General features: G+C 45.7%; 1 protein-coding gene across 1 annotated transcript in view; it reads left to right on the top strand.

Annotated features, from left to right (window-relative positions):
* The first annotated feature begins 17530 nt into the window (after positions 1–17530).
* Positions 17531–22202, top strand: part of FHL2 (four and a half LIM domains 2) — a 66875-nt gene continuing 62203 nt past the window's right edge. The window contains exon 1 of the mRNA XM_040454131.1: positions 17531–17656. The gene's annotated coding sequence lies outside the window, so the exon portion shown is untranslated. The remainder of the gene's footprint in view (positions 17657–22202) is intronic.

The raw sequence follows: 22202 nt of genomic DNA, 5'->3' as shown, positions 1-22202 counted from the left end.
TAGGACAGGATATACGGTGTCCTCAATTCAGCTCAGCTGGAAGATTCTGTGGCCACTCCAGCAAGTGTATCTTCCTGCCAGAATCCCTTGGCTGGCACGTTCGTGGAAAGTGATTCCGGTCAAAATGCTTCCTTTTTATGTGTGTCAACAACTCACTTAGGAAAGCGTTCACACTTAATTCCTGAGCCTTCCTTTGGAGGTGTGTGTGCTTAGATACACGCACGCACACATGCACGACGCACATACAAGCACAAAGGCATGTGCACACAAATACAGCACATAGAACTTTTTCTATCCATTCCCACATGTTCATGAGCCCAACATGCCTTTCACTCCATCCCAAGAAAGGGCCAAAGCTGATGTTAAAATTTTCGCACCATTATTCCAATCCTAATAAAGAGGAATGTCACTGTGTGACGTGGGGCCCAGGACTATTCCCAGGTAGTTTGAATCTAGTAACCCCAGGTAGGATTTTGTTCTCCCATCCTTTAAGAACCCAATTCTTGTCCTCTAATCTCCCCTTTATGGTGTGGCCAACAGCCCAATTTCTGTCCATCCAAATGGACAAGAGAGGCAAAGCCTGGAGAGGAGTGGTATTTGTTCACTGATGCCAAGGAAAATTATTCACACTAATGCCTTATTATTGACACTTGTTTCCTGGAAGTCCTCAGAGCCTTTCCTTGGTGCTTAAAGCAACTTCCCACCTCCTGTGTGTCTTGCCCATGATACCGCCCTGAATATATACACCCTAGTGGGAAATGGCAAGAATGAAAATATAGGAAGAGGGTAAATGGCCCTTACGATGGCTGCCTGAGGAAAGGAGAATAAAAATTAAGTAAAAAAACTTCAACTCATTTTTGTATGTTGATTTTGTATCTTGCAGCTTGACTGAATGCCTTTATGGGGTCTAACAGTTTTTTGATAAATCCTAACGACATGCTTCACAGAAGTAGAAAAAACAATTGTAAAGTTAGTATGAAACCGCAAAAGACCTCAAATAGCCAAAAGAATCATGAGGAAAAAGCCAGAGGCATCATGCTTCTGGGTTTCAAATTATATTACAAAATGCAAGTAATCAAAACAGTATGGTACGGACATAAAATCAGAGTCACAGACCAATGAAATAGAATGGAGAGCCCAGAAATAAACGCATGCCCATGTGGTTGGCTAATATATGAGAAGGGAGTCAAGAACACTCAACGGGGAAAGGGTAGTCTCTTCACTAAATAGTGGTGGGAAAACTGGGTATTCATATGAACCTCTATTTCACACCATTCACAAAAATGAACTTACAATGGCTTCAAGACTTAAAAGACCTGAAACTATAAAACTTTTAGAATAAAAACATAGGGGGAGAAACTCTTTGATGTTAGTCTTGGGATTGATTTTTTTGGATGTAACACCAAAAGCACAAGCAAAAAGAGAGAGATAGACAAGTAGGACTCTATCAAACTTTAAAACTCCTATAAAACGAAGGAAATTACCAACAAATTGCAAAGGCAACCTACAGAATGGGGGAAAGTATTTGTAAGTCATGTATCTGATAAAGAGTTAATGTCCCAAATATATAAGGAACTCATACAACTCAACAGCAAAAAAACAAACAATCTGCTTTTAAAATGGCAAAGGAACTCAATAGACAGTTTCCCAAAGAAAACATACATTCAACTGTACATACATGCAAAGACAGTGTACAAATGACCAACAGCTACATGACAAGGTGCTCAACATCTTGAGGGAAATGCAAACCAAAACCACAATGAGCTATCACCTCCCACCTGCTAGAAGAACATTATCAAAAAGAAAAGCGATAACAAGTGTTGATGAGGATGTGGAGAAAAGGGACCCCGGTGCACTGCCGGTGGGAATATAAACTGGCACAGCCACTGTAGAAAACAGTATGAAGGTTCCTCAAAAGACTAGAACTAGAACTCCCGTACAATTCACTGATTTCACTTGTGTGGGTATACCCAAAGGAAATGAAATCGCTATCTCAAACTGATATCTGAACCCCCATGTTCACTGCAGCATTATTCACAATGGCCAACATATGGACACAACCTAAGTGTCCATTGATGAACGAATGAATGAAGACAACGAACATAAGTGACCCTTGAGGGTACTGTACTAAATGAAATAAGCCAGACAGAGAGTGACAAATACTGTATGATCGTGTGGAATCTTAAAAAGCTAAACTCAGAGAAACAGAGGGTAGATTCATAGTTGCTGGGAGTGGGGGAATGGAGATGTTGGTCAAAGATGCAAACTTTCAGTTATAAGGTGAATGAGCTCTGGGGAACTAATGTCCAATATGGCAATTAACAATAATTAACAATACTACGTTTTATACTTGAAAATTGTTAATAGAATGGATCATGGGGCACCTGGGTGGCTCAGTCAGTTAAGTTCTGACTCTCGATTTCAGCTCAGGTCATGATCTCACAGTTGGTGGGTTTAAGCCCTGCATGGGACTCTGCACTGACATCACAGAACCTGCTTGGGATTCTCTCTCTCTCTCTCTCTCTCTCTCTGCCCCATCCCCTGCTTTCTCTCTCTCTCTCTCTTTCTCTGTCTAAAAATAAATAAATAAACTTTTTTTTTTTAATAATGAATTATAGGGGCACCTGGGTCGCTCAGTTGGTTAAGTGTCCAACTTCAGCTCAGGTCATGATCTCGTGGTCCGTGAGTTCGAGCCCCGCGTCGGGCTCTGTGCTGACAGCTCAGAGCCTGGAGCCTGCTTCAGATTCAGTGTCTCCCTCTCTCTGACCCTCCCCCGTTCATTCTCTGTCTCTCTCTGTCTCAAAAATAAATAAATCTTTTAAAAATAATAATAACAAATAATGAATTATAAGTGTTCTTACCACATACACAAAGGGCAATTATATAAGGTGATGGATAGGTAAATGATCCTACTGTGGTCATCATTTTGTACTATATCAAATCATCACGTTGTGTACCTTAAACTTAAACAATGTGTATACATCAATTATATCTCAATAAAGCTGGGGGCAGGGTGAAGTGGATTTACCTTTATTTTTTTTTTTCAACGTTTATTATTTTTGGGACAGAGAGAGACAGAGCATGAACGGGCGAGGGGCAGAGAGAGAGGGAGACACAGAATCGGAAACAGGCTCCAGGCTCCGAGCCACCAGCCCAGAGCCCGACGCGGGGCTCGAACTCACGAACCGCGAGATCGTGACCTGGCTGAAGTCGGACGCTTAACCGACTGCGCCACCCAGGCGCCCCTTGGATTTACCTTTAAAAACGAAATGAGCAAAACAGGAAAGCCTGGAATCATAGGCTAAGGAAATTAAGACCAACATTTCTTAATAGAAACTTCTCCTCTTCAACCCACGATCTCTGGGGTTGTCGGCGATCAGATGTCACGCAGTTCCAGGGCTATGGATCACAGGTAACACCTGATACCTGGCACAAGAGGAGGCCTCTGGGCACACTTCTATTCTAGAATGTGCACCATTACAGTGGTGCACATCTTTGAACATCATTCCCGCATAAATCACGGTGAATTGTGTCTTTGGGAATTCCGGTTGCTCTAACTCAAAAAAGACTCAGTGCAACCAGAATCAAGCAACTGGAAGGTTGCCACATGAAGCAAAATACAGCACCTGAGAATTTTCATCAAGATAAAAGCTGTAGAGAAAAAGATTCAGTTGGTTTTTTTTTTTTAATTTTTAAAAAATCTTTATGTAAATAATTTTTGAGAGAGAGACAGAGTGCGAGCAGGGGAGGAACAGAGAGAGGGAGACACAGAATCCCAAGCAGGCTCCAGGCTCCGAGCTGTCAGCACAGAGGCCGACGCGGGGCTTGAACTCCCAGACTGCGAGATCATGACCTGAGCCGAAGTCGGACGCTCAACCAACTGAGCCATCCAGGCACCTGAGCCAAAGTCTGACGCCCAACTGACTGAGCCACCCAGGCGCCCCAAAAGATTCATTCAGTTTTTTAAATGTGGGCATTTGGAAGCTGGAACATGGATCATTAAGGAAAGACTGGAGGTTCGGCAAGAGGATCGTAACCATTTTTTGGCTGATGTCCAGGAAGATGACTGCACCCTGCAATTATTAGCTTTGTGCTTCTGTGAAAACAGAATTTTGAGCTGGGAATGAAGCGTCCACTCTGATGGCAGACACTTTTGACATTGTTGCCATTGTTGGCACGGGAGTGTTCAGAACAGGATGGGGAAATTTTCTGCAGACTGACGGAGGGAGACCCTGGCAACCATCCCATTTTTCAACATGGGAGCCCCAGAAGTTTCTAGTGTACCATTCCTTGCCTCCCACCGTACTAACCGCTCATAGGCAGAACCTAAGGTTTTGGGGGTGCTGATGGAGGGTAAAACGGCAGTACAAGAATGTGGGGGAAAGTTTGGACAGAGAATCCGGGAAGTTCAGTGAATCTCTATGAAGATTTGTCATTTTAATAAAATGACCCTCCTTTTTTTTCCTGACCAAAATTATACGTGTCCGTTATAAAAAAAAATAATCAATTGCTAACAGAATGGATCATGGAAAATTATATAGAAAAGTATATATAATTATATAGAAAAGTATAGAGAAAATATAGAGAAAAAAAGTATATAGAAAGTATATAGAAAATTATATAGAAAAGTATAAAGCATTAAATAAAAACTACCCGGGGCGCCTGGGTGGCGCAGTCGGTTAAGCATCCGACTTCAGCCAGGTCACGATCTCGCGGTCCGTGAGTTCGAGCCCCGCGTCGGGCTCTGGGCGGATGGCTCGGAGCCTGGAGCCTGTTTCCGATTCTGTGTCTCCCTCTCTCTCTGCCCCTCCCCCGTTCATGCTCCGTCTCTCTCTGTCCCAAAAATAAATAAAAAACGTTGAAAAAAAAATTTTTTTTTTTAAATAAAAAAAAAAATAAAAACTACCCAATTTTCCACCCCACACAGAAGACCCGCCAGATTTAATGTTCACATTCTACTGAACACATCTCTGGACAGCTGTCGCCACAGTACATGTGTAAACACACAGCAGATAATATGCTATCTTACATCAGTGGAATCTGGCTTTTCATGCTATTTTATAATAGGCATTTTTTAACTTACCATATGTCGTAGATATTTTACTCAGTCAATATATATAGTGCTATTTCATCTTAAGAACTGAATTGTGTGCAAGGGATTGCATGGCTTTTAATGTATAGTAATTTATTTAAGTAAAACCCTAGATGAGCGTTCAGGCTGTTCCCATTTTTTCTGCTGTGGGTGAATCTACGATGAAAATCCTCGCATCTATACCTTATCGAACATATCAAATATCTTCTTACAACAGAGTTCCCGAAAAGGGATGGCTACATCAAATTGGCATGCTCATTTTAAACGTTAACATTGTTAGACAGCTTCCAGAAATCTGACCTCATTTTGTAGTCCCACCCACAGTGCACGGGAGGTGCCATTTCATTCTGGCCCCGTCAACATTGAGTGACAGCAACTTCTTATTTTTCCCGATCTGACAGAAAAACCTGACGTCTCCATTTTGGTTTTATTTGCATTTCTTTTATGATGAATGAGGTCGGGCACATTTTAATAACGTCATTGGCTCTTCCTTGGGCGTTGCATTGTGAACGACCAGCTTTATGGAGCTGACCTGCTCTTCTAGTGGATGCTTTACCTTAGTCATAGTAATCCATACAAAATCTACTTTAGGGATATTAATACTTTGTCATATCTATTATAAATATTTCCTCTAGCTTGTGTTTGCCTACAACCTTTGTATATGGTATTTTCTGCCACTTAATGTGGCCCGATTCAATGTTTTCTCGTCAGTTTCAATGTTATGTCTTCCCTTATCTCAATCGTATGAAATAGCCCATTGGATGAGTTTCAGCACCTGACGATTAGTTGGACATCCAGCTTCCAAATTCAGAAACTCTATATGTTTTACTTGGTAACTCACCACTCATTCTACTCTTTGCCTCTTGAACCAGTCTCTACTCCCATTCGTAAATTCTCTTCATAGTGCTAAGCATATCAAAATAAACCTGTTCCCCTCACCGTAGTTCTAGAAGCTCGCCATCAGCACTTGGCCAGACCAGGGCCAGAGGCTGGGATCCCAGTTGCCAAAAGTGACTCTGAGATGGTCACAGAAAATAAACATCAGTTATCACAGCAACAGCTGTTGCACTGTGTTTCCAAGACTTCTTTCTCACTTGGGTCTGATGTCTAAACTGTGCACATGTGCTGAGCACAAGTTAGTATCAGTGACGGCAGTCTGAAAGGTTAGCCTCTCCTGGGATTTTAAAGCTGCTAGTTTTAAAGCTGTTTGTTTCTTTGCTAACGATTTGATGTACATGAGATAATAGTTTCCAAATGGTACTAGACCAGATTGTTTTCGAGAGAGAGACAGAGACAGAGACAGAGAGAACAGGGAGGGGCAGAGAGAGAGAGAGAGAGAGAGAGAATCCCAAGCACTGTCAGCACAGAGATCAATGCGGGGCTTGATCTCACAACTATGAGATCATGACATGAGCCAAAAACAAGTGTCGGATCTTAATCGACTGAGCCACCCAGACACCCCTAGACCAAACTCTTAATTCTCCACAAAGCTAACGAGTGAATAAAGATAGAACAAGTTGTTAAAAGTCAGTTAAGGGAGTCAGGAATGAATCACTAACCATGGATTTCATCTGGAAATTTCCCTTTACCATGGCAAAAACAGAGGTTTTATAAGCTAAGGAGAAGCCACTGGGAGAAATGAATACTGAGGGTAGTTTGTAATGACATAGCACCTTGCCCTTACAAGGCAATCTGAATGGATTTTATTGAATGAATGAATGAATGAATGCATGCATGCATGAATGAACAAATGACTGAAAGAGCAAAACTCTCAAAGTACATTGCTATTGGATAGAGTAAGTTTTCAATAATACGTCTATGGCAGGTCAAGATAAAGGAACACAAGAGATTCTGCTCTCTAGTTTTTTCTTTTTTTAAGTTTATTTCTTTCTTTTGAGAGAGAGAGAGGGAAAACTAGTGGGGAGGGGCAGAGAGAGAGGGAAGGAGGGAATCCCAAGCAAGTTCCGCACTGTCTGCATGGAGCCCAATGCGGGGCTCAAACTCACGAACGGTGAGATCATAACCTGAGTTGAAATCAAGAGTCCGACACGAAACTGACTGAGCCACCCAGGCACCCCTCTAGGTTCTTCTTAAGGGAGGATTGTTTTAAACGCCTTTGAGGACAGTTCTCAGAGAAATTGGATGTAGAAGCAAAGATTCATTAGAACGACCTGAGCAGCTTTTTTTTTTAACTAAACATACTCTTGCTCCTTCCAGATACATAGTCCCACCTCCCCGTTTCTCCCAAATGTGGGCTACATTTAGCTAATTCCGCCTACAACCTGCTAGTCACTGAGTAGGGACAAGTAAGGAACAGGCCTTCTCGAAGCATCTCTCTCCTGCTCTTGGAGGATGAGAAGCTAACTTAAACATGAGAAGATAAATTAGGTCGACTCACAAGACTGATACATTTTTAGTTCATTTGTCCAGACATTTATATATAATGAGACTTTAGTTGGCACAAATCTGTGTGTCCTTCTAAAAAGAGTTGAAAAGGTCTAAATAGGAAGACAGAATCCACGTTAAGTAATTTCAACGGAGGGGATATAATGCGGAGGGCCATCGAGGAGCCGAGACAGAACTGGGATGAGCAGGACGAGGCCACCGTGGGCCTCAGTGAGAGGCAGCACGAGGGCACCCAGGAGCTGGGGACAGGGACCAAGAGCGGTAGCTGCTGCCTGAGACGCTGCCATAGGCAGAGGGGAGAAACTTCCACTCTCCCTTCCTGCAGCCAGCTCCCCTCCCCCCACAGCTGAGCCCCTGGAAGCAGCAACCAGAGACAGGAGCTGGGACATGTCCCCGGTGACATGGCCCTGGACCTGCAGAGCAGAGCGGGCAGGGGAAGGGCTGAGGAGTGGACCTGGGCCACCCAGGCTCCCGTCTTTGCATGGACCAGTGCAGTCCCCATGCCGTGGGGAGCGGAGGCCACTGTAAGCTCCCTGAGAGCGGGGCCGGCGCCCCTCCCGTTCTGCCCCTGGGCCTGGCGGGTGGCTGGACAGTGCTCCATGTCCTTTGGATTGAGAAAATGACAGTCTCACCTCCCCTTACAGAGTGCTTCCATAGGCAAGGTCTTAGACATACTGCCCCTCACGGTGGCGTAGCTTTCAACAAACTGGTTGATGCTTCCTAACTGGTGCTGGAGACTTTAAGGTAGAGAAACAGTCATGAAGCACCCGCTCTTCTGATATTCATCCTAACTGAGGCACAAGGGCTGAACTCTTCGAATTTTTAAATTATATTCATGCATGTTTATTTTGAAGAGTATGAGGGGACTTAATGGAAAAAGCAAACATTTACCTTGTGCCGCCCAAGGGTCCATCCACCAGCGAGTGGATAAATAAAATGTGCTCTGTCCATACGATGGAGTATTATTGAGCCTGAAAAAGGAAGGAAATGCTGGGGCACCTGGGTGGCTCAGTGGGTTAGGCAACCAACTCTTGATTTTGGCTCAGGTCATGACCTCACGGCCGTGAGATTGAGCCCTATGTCGGCTCTGTGGGGCTCCGCACTGGGCTTAAGAGTCTCTCTGTCCCTCTCTCTCTGCCCCTCATCTCCACTCTCTCTCTCTCTCTTTCTCAAAAACCAAAAAAATTAAAATTAAAGAAAAAAAAGGAAGTTCTGACACCTGCAACATGGGTGAAACTTGAGGACATTGGCCGTGTTTGTCCCTGGCTCTTCATCCCCTAAATCCCTTGTAATTTCTAAGGGATCAGAGCAAAAGGAGCGCCTTTTGTTATAATATTTGGCTTTTGTCCTGAGCTCTGAAACAGCAACTGTGCAGCACTTTTTGTTATTCATAACCAGCCCCTTCCAACCACACCCGAGTTTAAGTGAATGAGGTGACTTTTGGAAAGCCCCTAAGGATGGGCGGGGGGGGGGGGGGGGGGGGTTGCTGGTTGCCAGGAGAAGCCACCATGTTGGAACTTTGAGCCCCTCCCCCCAACCTCTGAGGAGAAGAAAAGGGGGCTGGACTTTGACTTAATTCCCTATGGCCAATGATTTAATCAGTTGTGCCCACATAATGAAGCCTCCAGAAAAATCCCAAAAGAACAGTGTTGAGCAGACTTCTGGGTTGGTGAATACATGGAAATGCCAGAGGGTGGTGCCCCTGGAGAGGGCATAGAAGCTCTGTGCCCCTTCCCATAGATCTTGCCCTATACATCTCTCCCGTCTGGCTGTTCCTGAGTTGAATCCTTTATACTCGAGGGATAAACATAAATGAAGTGTTTCCTTGAGTTCTGTGAGCTGTTGTAGCAAATTGTAGAACCCAAGGGGGCGGATGTAGGAACCTCTGACGTATAGCCTGTTGGACAGAAGTCAGAAGGAAGTCCCAGACTCGTGACTGGCATCTGAAGTCAAGTCAGTCTGGTGGGACTGAGCCCTTAACCTGTGGGATCTGACACTTGCTCTAAGTGGATGGTGTCGGAACTGAACTGGATTGAAGGACACTGTTGGTGTCACAGAGAACTGGAGAATCGATTGGTGTAGAGAAAACCCCACACATTTGGTGTTCAAAGTTTGTGTGAGCATATAAATGAAAACAATCTGTTGTTCCCACAAGAGGAAAAATCCTGTAGGATTTTGCTTGCATGAGGTCCCAAGGGTTTTTGAATTCAGGGACAGAAAGAACAGTGGCTTCCAGGTTCGGGGAGAGGGACACGGCAGTCACAGTTCAGCGGGCACGCAGGTTCACTTTGGAAAGGTGGAAAGTTCCGGAGGTAAATGGATGGTCGCACGTCAGTGTGAGAACTGTTCGCTTGAATGGTTAAGACGGTAAATGTCATGTTATGTGTATTTTACTACAATAAAAAAAAATAAGATTAAAAAAGTAAATATTTACTTTATGAGGTGCCTCGGTGACTCAGTCAGTTAAGCGTCCGACTCTCGGTTTCTGCTCAGGTCATGATCTCTCGGTTTACGAGATCAAGCCCCACACCCAGCTCTGCGCTGACAGCACAGAGCCTGCTCAGGATTCTCTCTCTCTGAACTTCCCCAACTCGTGCTCTTTCCCTCTCTCAAAATAAATAAATAAATAAATAAATAAACTTAAATATGTATATATAGGTGTGTGTATATACGTACGTAGGTAGGTATATATACATTTACCTTGTCGTTTTCCCCTGGAACTTGTACCCATAAATCTGGGCATTTAGAACATTTCAAAATAACCTTTGGAAGTCCAAAGTGAGTCATAAGGGTCATGCTCCGAGTGACTCATAAAACCATCTTGCTTCGTAATTGGTTGGATCCTTTGACCTTTTGAAGCAAGGTGACGCTATCCTGGACCCTGAGGAAGTCAGGTCTAGATCTAGAGAGCCGGACACACATAGTTTGACAGGAGTTATTGCATTAGTAACACTGATAGCCCATTAGTCATCTGGGAAAGGAGTGAGGAATGCATCTCACCTGATCATGAGGGAAACAGAAGACAAATGACTCTTCTCCTCACTTCCTCTGTGCTCTTCGCTTCCATTTTGATGAGTGAGCAGCACTGAAGGGTAGGCTTGCTCAGTGGTGGGAAAAGAATGTCTATCTGCTGAAGGCTAGGTTGGCTGAGGGCCTGCTGTTTCTCCCCTCTGCCTTTTCTGGCCACGAGTCAGCCACTTGACGAAAGCAACTGGCACTCAAGAAAACAGAAAGTTTCCAGAAACCGGGGCAGTGCCTGTGAACTGGTGAACCTCCCGCTCTTGGAAGCCCCTATCTTTGGGGACAAGCTGGATCTGCCTTCAGACTCTCAGACTCCTGCAGCTTCGAGGTCCCACCTCCACCTCTGTAGGAGGAAGAATAAACCAACAGAGTAGAATAACTGTATAATAATAACATTGAACATTAACCCCGTGCTCCCCAAAAATTAGTTTACCATAAAAATTGTTATGTGTTTCGCAGGTTCACTGAGAGAAAGGGACGGACAGCCCCTTAGACTGCATCTCACACATCTTAAGAGGTCGATAAATGGCAGGTATGTTGTTGCCAAAACACGTGTGGGGGCACCTGGCTGGCTCAGTCAGGGCAGTGTGCGACTCTTGATCTTGGGGTTGTGAGTTCAAGCCCCATGTGGAGTGTAGAGATTACTTAAATCTTTAGAATAAAATTAAAATTAAAATTAAATTAAATTAAATAAAGCATGTGTGTATCTTAGTCTAGAAATGCAGGTTACGGGAAATATTGCTTTATCTCCCTTAAAATAACTTCATTAGGATTCTGGGTACCTACCACCACCAACACGGTAGGAAATTCTTCACTTGGCACCATTGGGCGGTTACCTGACCGTCACTGCACCAGAATCTGGAGGCTTATGTGACCCATACAGTGAGTGTTAGATAATCCCATCATCCAAGGCAATCCCTTGGCCACATCAGTGGCAACAACACAGAGGTTCCCACCTGTCAGAGAATCCACACCCCTCCTTTTCATTCACGGCTCTGTGGGATGAGGGCTAGGGGTGAGACATGGAGCCAGTTCTTTGTCTCTCTCACTGCTTCCAAAGACATTCAGTCTTTCTCCTCTGCATCAGTCAGTGTTCAGGCAGGAAAGAGATGCCACACCCAACCGAGGTCATTGGAGGAGAGTTGTTGTTGTTGTTGTAATTTTTTTAATGTTTATTTTTGCGAGGGAGAGAGAAACTGAGCACGAGTGGAGGAGGGACAGAGAGAGAGGGAAACACAGAATATGAAGCAGGCTCCAGGCTCTGAGCTGTCAGCACAGAGCCCAACACAAGGCTTGAACTCACGAGCCAGGAGATCGTGACCTGAGCCAAAGTTGGATGCTTAACCAACGGAGCGACCCAGGCATCCCAGGAGGAGAGTTTTAACAAAGGAACTATTAGCAGAGGTGTGGGGAGCATTTGGGGAAACCAATGAGGGCCAGTGCAGAACCTTGAGAGTCATGATGCCCTTCATCCTTAGGTCAAGGAGAAGGAACTGTTCCCAGAGCCCAGAGAGGGGCCTTCCCAGAGGGAGACAGCTCACCTGCAGCATCCCTGCAGGGAGGATCCACGCACCAAGGATCTGACATCACTGTCCTGTCTTCTGATTTCTTGCTGGTTCCTTCTATTGGCTAAACCCAAGCAAAACCCAGAGAACAAATGAACCCTTTGATGCTTGTTCACATCAGCCACCTGAGCGCAGAGCAAAGGTCAAGGTGGGGGTCGCGGGGGGGGGGGGCCCCAAACAGAAGACATCCCTCCATGCTGCCACTCCAGGAATCCTAACATCACCCTTCTGGGGGACAGGGAGGGCTTTTCCAATGTCTCCACCATGCAAATGTCTCCATTATTGTTAATGGTTCTAGAATTATAGGCTTGCTGACCTAATTATAGCCGATTATCTACAGCAACAGATGGGTCACATCTGGGAGAGGCTTCATGTCTGGATGCAGAGGCTAGGAAGGGACCCAAATTCTCCTTCAGCTCCTAATTGAGTCTCAACTGGTCATCAGTTAAAGGTCCGTCCCTTTGATCAAAATTGTTGATGCCTACTGAACTACAAGTAACTTTAGGCAAAGAATCACCAAGCTGCTTTCAACACGTGAACCACATGCTAAAGATTCCCAGAGCAGATCTGATAGGCATTTTTGTGTATTTTTGTCACCTGTCTTGAAGCCAGGTGACCTGTTGGATCAAGGGAATCTTAGCTGAGAAAAGCTGAGGCTTTTTTCTTCTCACATATGTGCCCGCTAACAGGAAGGACACTGAGACCCCCGTCCTTATTGAGTTAACTGTCTGGCTGGGTAACGTGGTTTATTTCAATACCCAAACTAGCTCAGCAGAAGCCAAGTCCAAAAAAGAAGAGCTGCCTGGACTCTATCACACCAACAAATGGTGATGCTGTTTTTCAGGTTGAAACGTTCCAGGGCCGTTCGCAGACGTATTTACACTATGGGACGTTTATGCAGCCTTTCTGGCCTGTTTATTATTCTGGGAAGTGCAGAAGGAATGTTTATGCAGAGATTTCAGCGATAGCAAATGGAGTCGCTAGATCACGAAAAGTATTCATTGGAAAACAAGGACATGGCAGCAAGGATCGGGCGCGTCCTCCCCGCTGCTGCGGATAAGCACTCAGTAGGCAACACATTTCAGAAACCACTCTCTGTGGCACCTTGACGCATGCTGGGTCTGCGTCTGAGGACTTCTCCGTATAGAAGAACAGGACTCTGCTTCGCCCTGGCTCTACCCAGCCTACAAGAGGTGACGCTGGTCTAGGCCCTCCTTCCCAAGACCGTCCGTCCCCTCCAGGCTTCTGGCCTCCGCCCTAAGCGCTTCCTCTCCTGATCGGCTCCTCATTCTCTGGCTCCTTGGCTAGCTCATCTTCTTCTGCCACAGAATCTACTAATCCAACAGGGGAAAAATCTGTGTGGGGTGAAGGAGACGAGTTCCTTCCAGCTAGGGTCAGGGGCATATGCTCCCTGGGCCTTCCCATCTCAGGGAGGGTGAGGAGGAAAAGGCCGTCCCGGCAGCAAGCAGGCTAGGAGGCCACCCTAGCCCTGGAGACGGATGAAAGGCACACGCTTCTGGCTCCCGGATCCACAGCAGAGGGCCTAGTGCCCCACTCAGGTGGCTGAGGGAGGCATCCTATCCCACTTATAAAACTCAGCTCTGGTAGCTTCCAGAAGCAGCAGAAGCAGCTTCACGGAAAGGTTAAGCCAGCCCAACCCAACCACAGCAAGGAGCATTGGTGACAGGGGTGAGTATGGGGCAGCAACAGTCAATGGCGTCTACGGTGACCACGAGAGAAAGAAGCTCCGGGTTTAAGGTGAGAGGCTCAGGCTCACGGGCTGTGTGAGTACAACCCCTGATAGACAGACTCTAAGCTCCTCGAGGTAAGGGTCTTCTATGTGTTCAGAGTTGAGGCTCCCGGATCTAGCCAAGTGCTTGGAACATGGAACGTCCTCAGTGAACATTTATTTCACAAAAAGTGAAGAGTCCTGATGGGTGAATGAGATTTCGTGAGCCCCACGGGCGAAGGCCCTGTGAGCATGGGCCCTGGGAGCAGAGATGCTGGCAGTGGTGGGGTGCCCTCAAGCAGGCTGGTGGCCAAGAGCACACTTCTAGGGCTCGCACGTCTTCTGGAGGGGTCTCTATCTTCCTGCCATCCTGAGCCTACCAGTTTCTGGTTCCTGGGCGGCGACTCAAGGCATATTTGCTGAATCAAATCAAAATGTTTGTTCCAGGGGCGCCTGGGTGGCTCAGTCGGTTAAGCATCCGACTTCAGCTCCGGTCATGACCTCATGGCTCATGGGTTCGAGCCCCGCGGCGTCATCCGAGCCGGCTTCGGATTCTGTGTCTCCCTCTGTCTCTGTCCCTCCCCTGCTCGCACTCCGCCTCTCTCTCAAAAACAAATAAATATTGAAAAGTAAATTTTTTCAGTGTTTGTTCCAGACCTATGTGTCCTTTGGCTTTGGTCTCTGGGATTTGGGAAATGGGACCGAGAAACACCTGTCAGCCTTTTCTGTCGTTACTGTGGAAGAGAAGCAAGAGCCACATCCACATCCGATTGTCCCTGACCGCCGCTCAGATCCTGGGACGCAGCCCCCGAAGGCAGATGCTGTTCCCTCCCACATATGTCCCCTCCGGGGTGACTGTCAGCAGGCACAATGTGTCAGGTGCCACCCACCCCAAGACTGTGTGCATGCAGCATGCCCCTGTGAAGGGGCGGGAATGAGTCAGCATGGAGGAGGGAGAACGGCACACCGGGATGCTTCCAACAGCTGTTCCTGGAGTTCAGGCCAGAGCCCCACAGGCTGGTGAGCCCGTACAGCAGCCCTGATAGGCTGCCTGTCACGAAGGCTCCAGTGCCTGGCTTCAGCCCAACTTCCTCCAAGAAGAGCCCCCTTCACCCTCCCCTGCACTAATCTCTTCCCTTGTGGAGGGACACTGTGCCCCGACCCGCAGGGCCTGACCTGAGGCCAGAGTCTCCCTTCTCATCAGATATCTGCAGGGCACATGCCCGTGAGTAAGCCGGCTGAAACCTGAGGAAGGTGGCTAGAGCTAACACAGACGGGGCCATCCAAGAAGATCTTTGGCACCCCAAGTTCCAAAGAACAGTCCTGAGCGTTGCTCAGCTTCAGATTCCAGGCTCTGTCACTCGGTGGTGTCTGAGAGAGAGCCTATTCCTGTAACAGCAACGCGACGCGAAAGCTTTGACACCACCCGCTGTGGGCTGTAGACCAGGTCCTATCCATAGAGGGACCCCAGTCTAGTGCCTCCAGCCAGAAGCGTGGACATTAGAGTGGTAGGGCCCTGCTGTACCTCCAGCCCTGGGAGCCCAGGGGGAGGGGAGCCCCTCTTCCAATTACACGTATCAGTGGCACATGTCACTGACATACACAGTCAGGGTGGAGGTCATTCCTTAAGTCCAATACAATCAAAAAGGAAGGCGTCTTCAGGACGTGCATGTTCTTTTTTTTTTTTTTTTTAAATATAATTTATTGTCCAATTGGCTCATATACAACAGCCAGCGCTCTTCCCAACAATGAGCCTCCATCCCAACAGTCCCCCTTCAAATGCCTTGAGGAGGACACATTCTTTGAATAAAAGGCACAGAGAGCCTTTATTATGTCCCAGTCAGAGCATAGATGGGGACAGGTTAGGTCAGATAAAGGGCAGATGGGTGTTTTCTATCACCCCCTATTACATAAGCTTTCTTATTTTCAGATTCCTCTTTCTCTTTGTGCATACTTTACTTTCTTTTGTGTGGCTGTGGTTGTTTTCTCCTCTCTCTCTTCTTGACTCACCTTCGCCCTCACAGGGGCACTCAGGGACTCTATTGGCGTTCTACATCATATTGTTCGTATCGCTATTTTAAAAAAAAGCCACTGGGGCGCCTGGGTGGCGCAGTCGGTTAAGCGTCCGACTTCAGCCAGGTCACGATCTCGCGGTCCGTGAGTTCGAGCCCCGCGTCGGGCTCTGGGCTGATGGCTCAGAGCCTGGAGCCTGTTTCCGATTCTGTGTCTCCCTCTCTCTCTGCCCCTCCCCCGTTCATGCTCTGTCTCTCTCTGTCCCAAAAATAAATAAACGTTGAAAAAAAAAAATTAAAAAAAAAAATAATAAAAAAATAAAAAAAAGCCACTGACCCCAACACAGGTTTTTCCAAATACTGGGGAGACCCCAAGGAATTCTGTAATCCTAAAATCAAGTCGGGCCCATTAATGCAGAAACACAGAAAGCTCTTTTCTGATTTTCAGTCACTTGGGTTTCAAATGAAATGAATGTTCCTGTGATAAAAGTAACACAAGATCATCGCGAGCAATTTAGAGATGACGCGTAAGCCAAAGAAGAAAACGACATCAGCCGTAATCCCATCATCCAGCCATAGCCACATTGTCACATTAGGCACACGTTCCTTCCGGAGTGTGCGTGTGGAGCAACTTTTTGCACATACACCCAACAACCTTCCCTTAAAGTGACCTGAATTTTTACTACCAGTATGTCATAATATCGTTGCTATGCTATTAAGTACTCTTCTAGGACATTTCTAAAGGTTGCAGGGTTCCCCTTATAGCTATACTATTCCTCGTTTAACCTTAAGTCTCTGTTGTTAGTCATTTTGGCTGTTTCCACTTTCCCCAGTTATTCAAAGAGCTGCAAGAAATGTCCCTGCAGCTGTATCCCCATCCACATCCACAATTCTTTCCTCGGGATAAATTCCCAGACGTGGAGCCGCTGCGGTGGTAATGCAGACGGCGGTTGCCAAATAGCCGACCCCGGCTATACTTCTCCCCACCCCTCGCCATGGATGAAACGCCTTCCGGAAAGAAGAAATTCAGGGGTGACCCAGGAACTGTTGCATCCCCAATCTGTCTTCTTTCTCCTCTTCTAGCCTATGGTTCTAAAAATCTCTATAATAACTCTATAAAGAAAGGGATTGGCAGCCCAAGCATCCCTCCCAACCATGCATGAGCGGGGAGGCTGGGGAGAGAGGGCTTCTGTAAATGCACTCCTCTTCTAGCTTCCCACATGCCCAGTGTTAAGCCGATCCCTTGGTCTTCCTCGAATCTCTTTCACCCAAACGAATGCCCCTGAAGCCAGGGGAGATGGTCAGTGTGCTCCTTCCAAGAGGCGGTGATAAAAATCCACGCCATCCTACAGAGGCACTGCGTGGTCTGGGGGAAGTTTCCTTCCCCTTCTGTGCCTCCAGGCGAGCCCCCTAATCTGAGGCTCCCAGCAATGGAGCCTCGGGCAGCCTGCCCAGAGGCTCTGCCAGTTGTCAGACAAAGTGAGATCCCTTCCCAGCCCTGTGGCTTCCCTCTTCCACTGCTCTTTGAATTGCTGGAATACATGCGGGGCCTGGGATGTCCTTGAGGCGGGCAGGCCAAATGGGGAGCCAGCAGCCCCTTCCCATCTGGGGGCTGAGGCTCCTTTAATTTGGATACCTTAAAAGGCTTGCGGGAGCAAGGGGTTGGGTTCTTATCTCCTGAGCTCTGGACAGTGCCTTATTTATAGCCCTGCTGACAAGAGGCGGCACCTGGCCAGCAGCTGCATACACGGTTGGGGCAATCCAACAGGGTCGTTGGCCCTGTGCTGCCGTGGTCCCCTTTGGTCGGGCTGGAGGGCAGAAGACAGGACAGGTAAGTTTCCTCCTCTCCCTTGCCACCCTTCCTTTCCCATGTCTGCACAGGCTTAGATGCCAGCCGTGCAGCCTTTGTGCCCTTGGAGGGAGCTCTCCGGCACTGTGGACTTGCGGACCCCAAGCACAGACCCAGGTGGCACCGGCAGCTGGCTCCCACCAGCAGCCAGCTCCTGCTGTGGGGAGAGAACAGAACCTGCCCTCCCCAGATCTACAGCAGGTGCCTCCGGGAATATAAAGAACTTGGAGAGAACCCTTTGTTCATCTTCCCCTCTCTGAGTGCGAATCAGGAATTACACTGAGTTTGGAACACCAGAAAGCTTTTTCTTAAGAGGAAAAAGAAAAAGAAAACAATTATAAGAGAAACACTGGAGGGGGAAAACCACAGTGCCCGGGAGCTTTTTCTCCCTGACAGAATTTTCGGATGGCCTGGGGTGAGGATGCAAATTATTGACGAGTCTGATTACCCTTGGAAAGTATGTTTATGCAAGGTGACTTATTATGGCTGATGGCTCAGAAGTCCAGATAGTTGTTGTGTGCTTGAAGGAACCGCATTAATATTTTACTAATTTCTAGAGCAGGATATGAGCAAATGTGCAGGACTGAGTAATGCTGGGCCGGTTGCACAATGATGTTAATACTGATGGAATGACATATTTGGACGATAGGCAGCATACATACGAATGTCCTAGAGTCATGATCTTTGCAAGGCACCGTATCAGGGCCAATCTAAAAAAAAATATATTGTCAGACCAGTTGTTTTTTTTTTTAAATACTTCGAGGTCCAAAGACAGTATTAACACTTGGTTATTGGCTGATGTTGTCTTATCACATACTTGCTCTGTATAGGTCTCTTGTTGTTTTATTTGTTTCTTGAGAAATGTTATTTGAATTTTTTACTGCTAGGTTTATAACAAGGTGTGTTGTAAGAAAACCAATTACATTTTGAGATCTAGCCAATTTGACAAGAGTTTTTGTTTTTAATGACGTAGCCAACTAATCAACCAACTCCGACGATTACATTTGGGGTGCTTTTTTCCAATATTGAGAAAATATTTCTAGGATGCCTGGGTTGGTTAGGCGTCTGACTCTTGATCTCAGCTAAGGACATGATCTCACAATTTGTGGGACCAAGCCCTGAGTCAGGCTCCATGCTGACAGCATAGAGCCTGCTTGGGATTTCCTCATTCTCTCTCTCTTTCTCTCTCTTTGTCTCTCTCTCTCTCAATAAATAAATTTAAAAAACTTTTAATTAAAAAAAGAAAATATTTCAATATATAACTTCCATGAAGAGTTGCTCAGTTTCCCCTAAACATATTCCCTGACTGCTCACTCAATCTTGCCTGCCTTTGAACACATTTTGCACTATTAAATTTCATCATCCCATTGAATGCTTCCAGAATTCTCCATTGGTTCCAGATCCCTGAGGCTAGGCCACGTCATATTCTCTCTGTAATCTGATAAGTCCTTAACACAGGGACCTACAAACTATCTACTGGTGTCTAAAGGGTTTCATATTTAAAATAGGTGGCCAAGAAACTGAGTTTAAATCGTCCTCTCCCCACTGTCAAAAAAACAAAATTCAACTGAGTAAATTGTAAAGATCATATTGTTTTATTCAGCGATTCATGAACTGGGCAGTATCCCATCCTGCAGGTAAAAAGGAGCTCTGAGGAGTTATGCAAAATGGAAGGCTTCTATAGACAGAAGGGAGCAGGAACAAGGAAGTTACACTTTGGGGGGGGGGGGGGGGCGGCGGGAAGTAGACTGGTTATTGCAAGGCTACTTTCTTTTAGGGAATGGCAGGCATCAATCCAGCAGATGACTTAACTATTGCTGCTTAAGGGATTCCTCATCGACTGGTCTACAATTCCATTTTTGGAAGGGGCCGGTATTGTAACTAATTTTAAGTCTCAGTTTGGTGACGTGGAGTTTAGCATAAGTGACTCCATTTGGGGCCTGTTGTTTTGTTTTTAACAACACTAAACAAAGAGGTGAAGAGATTATATTCACAGTGTTTATGTTTTCTTTTGTTTTTTCTTACTGTGCACATGCTCACCCTTGAAAATACAGACCAGCAGAGAGAAGAAAATGAAAACTTATGTGTAGTCTTAGCACATGCATTTTTATCTTAACAATTTCTTGATTCTAAGAGGTCCCTGATTTTAAGACCAGCCATTAACTTAATACTAGCTTTACAAAAGAGGGAAAAAAAAAAAATCCTCACTATGTTATCCAGATTGATATATTTAAAATGGATCTGAAAACATATTACACAGGGAAATATAAATTATAATTAAGAAATATATATATATTCAGATTATTTGCTAATCTACCTTTTGTTCAATTTATGATCGATGTCCTTTTACCATGTATTCAAACTTTAATTCTTTGAAAATTGGTGATCTTTACATGATGTTGTGACTTCTTTCATTTAGCCAGAATATTAACATACCCATAATAGCTGGGAATAATAATGATGGGTAGTAAAAAAAAAACATAAACTGAGCTTTAGATAAGCAATTTTTATCAGAATATAACTAATTTTAAAGTATAATCTGGAGGCACCTAGGTGGCTCAGTTGGTTAAGTGCTGACTTCGGTTCAGGCCCTGATCTTGTGCTTCGTGAGTTTGAGCCCCGCTTTGGGCTCGGTGCTGACAGCTCAGAGCCTGGAACCTGCTTCAGATTCTGTGTCTCCCTCTCTCTCTGCCTCTTCACCCCTCACATTCTGTTTCTCTCTATCTCTCAAAAATAAATAAACATTAAAAAATTTTTTAAGGGGCGCCTGGGTGGCTCAGTCGGTTAAGCAGCCGACTTTGGCTCAAGTCATGATCTCGCGGGTCCGTGAGTTCGAGCTGTGCTGACAGCTCAGAGCCTGGAGCCTGTTTCAGATTCTGTGTCTCCCTCTCTCTCTGACCCTCCCCCGTTCATGCTCTGTCTCTCTCTGTCTCAAAAATAAATAAACGTTAAAAAAAATAAAAAAAAAATTTTTAATAAGGAAGATATGTATAATTAGATTTTAAGGGGATAGTGCAAGAATTTCATTTTGGTTTTTAGGAAGTGAGCCTTCTTTCCCTGCCTGGGAGTGTCTAGTCAGCATGAAGCTGGTAAGGGTATCTGAAGAGACAGGAGGAACTGACTATTTTCATGTTAAGTAAAAGCCACCAGAGTGCTTTCTGTCTGGGCTCAGTTTTGTCTGATAAATCTAGACTAATTGCAAAATGTCAGTCCATGGTTTAGCATGAGCACAAAAACACACAAAATATGTGATGTTGATTATTCTACTTCTCTCTAATTCATTTCCCTCATAGTAAGACAAAATGGATAATACAAAGGCACAAAGAGCAATGTGACAACATGTATATAATAATGAAAATGATCAACAGTGCAACTGCTCAAGAGTAGAGTATGCCCGGGACGCCTGGGTGGCTCAGTCAATTAAGCATATTAGTCCTGGTTTTTAGACAAGGAAACTGACTTAGAACAGTGCTATCCACTGCAGAAGGTGCAACCAAGTTTAAACTGGTCTGGCTTCCAGGTTGGTAGTCTGGTTGGCATTTGAATCACAAAAGAGCAATCTTAAGGTCATATGCAATGAATAGTGTGGTTTGAAAGGCATACGCACTAGCTGAAATGGTGGGCAATATTCCTGCAGGAAGGATATATGCGGTAAAGTTTATACTGACAGAGGTATGGGGCCTAGAGGAAGTAAAGAATTATAAAAGGCAGAGACAGGTGGGGAAGAATGTGAACAGTATGGAGATGGAAATAAATGGGATTTGCCCACAGAGTGAAGGGTGGTCCTACAGGTAAAAGATGAGCGAAATGTGTGTGTGTTGGGCAGGGAGGGGTAGTTTAGGGACAATGGTTTAGGGACAATCCTTGCTCTTTCTTCTCTCTGAACCCTTCTAAAAACCTAAACCTAAAGACTTCTAAAAATGAAGAGGTATCCTGGCTCCCCAAAGTCAAAAAGTAAAAAAAAGAAAAAGAAACCTCTCTGTAAAGAATCTGAACTGGGACCAATTTGAATTCCAAACTTAAAACAGAATGAAGCTCTGGGTTAGACAGGTGACAGTAGCTGACTGGGGGTGAGTGTTTGTCTCGCGGTCACTGTTGTGAGAGCCACCGTGTGTGACTCACACACACACACACACACACACACACACACACACACCCACATGCTCGTGTGATCCGCACAGCAGCTCTGTGAGGAGCCCTCCCGGCTTCCCAGCGTGTAGATGAGGACAGCCAGGGGCTGAGAAGTAAGGTGCTCAGAGCCAGTAGGTGGGGGAGCTGGGAGTTGAACCCAGGCAGTACAGGGGCCAGGGCTGACAGGAATCCGCCCAGAGATTGCTGGGAAAGTCTCCACGATGGAGAAAGAACCTCGCCTTAAAAAATGAGGGAGGGCTTTCCAGTTAACCCTTTATTTTTCTTTTTTACATTCTTCCTTCATTTTCAGCACCTTCTCAAGAGCATGGGAAGAGTGTTACTCTTCTTAGCCATACTCCTGAAAGCTAGCACAGTGCCTTGTACACAGCAGCTGCCT

The sequence above is a fragment of the Herpailurus yagouaroundi genome, unplaced genomic scaffold (genome assembly GCF_014898765.1).
Source record: "Herpailurus yagouaroundi ecotype Mexico unplaced genomic scaffold, PumYag 210, whole genome shotgun sequence".
NCBI lineage: Eukaryota > Metazoa > Chordata > Mammalia > Carnivora > Felidae > Herpailurus > Herpailurus yagouaroundi.
Note: the sequence above shows the minus strand (reverse complement) of the source record. Positions and strands in the feature narration are given on the sequence as shown.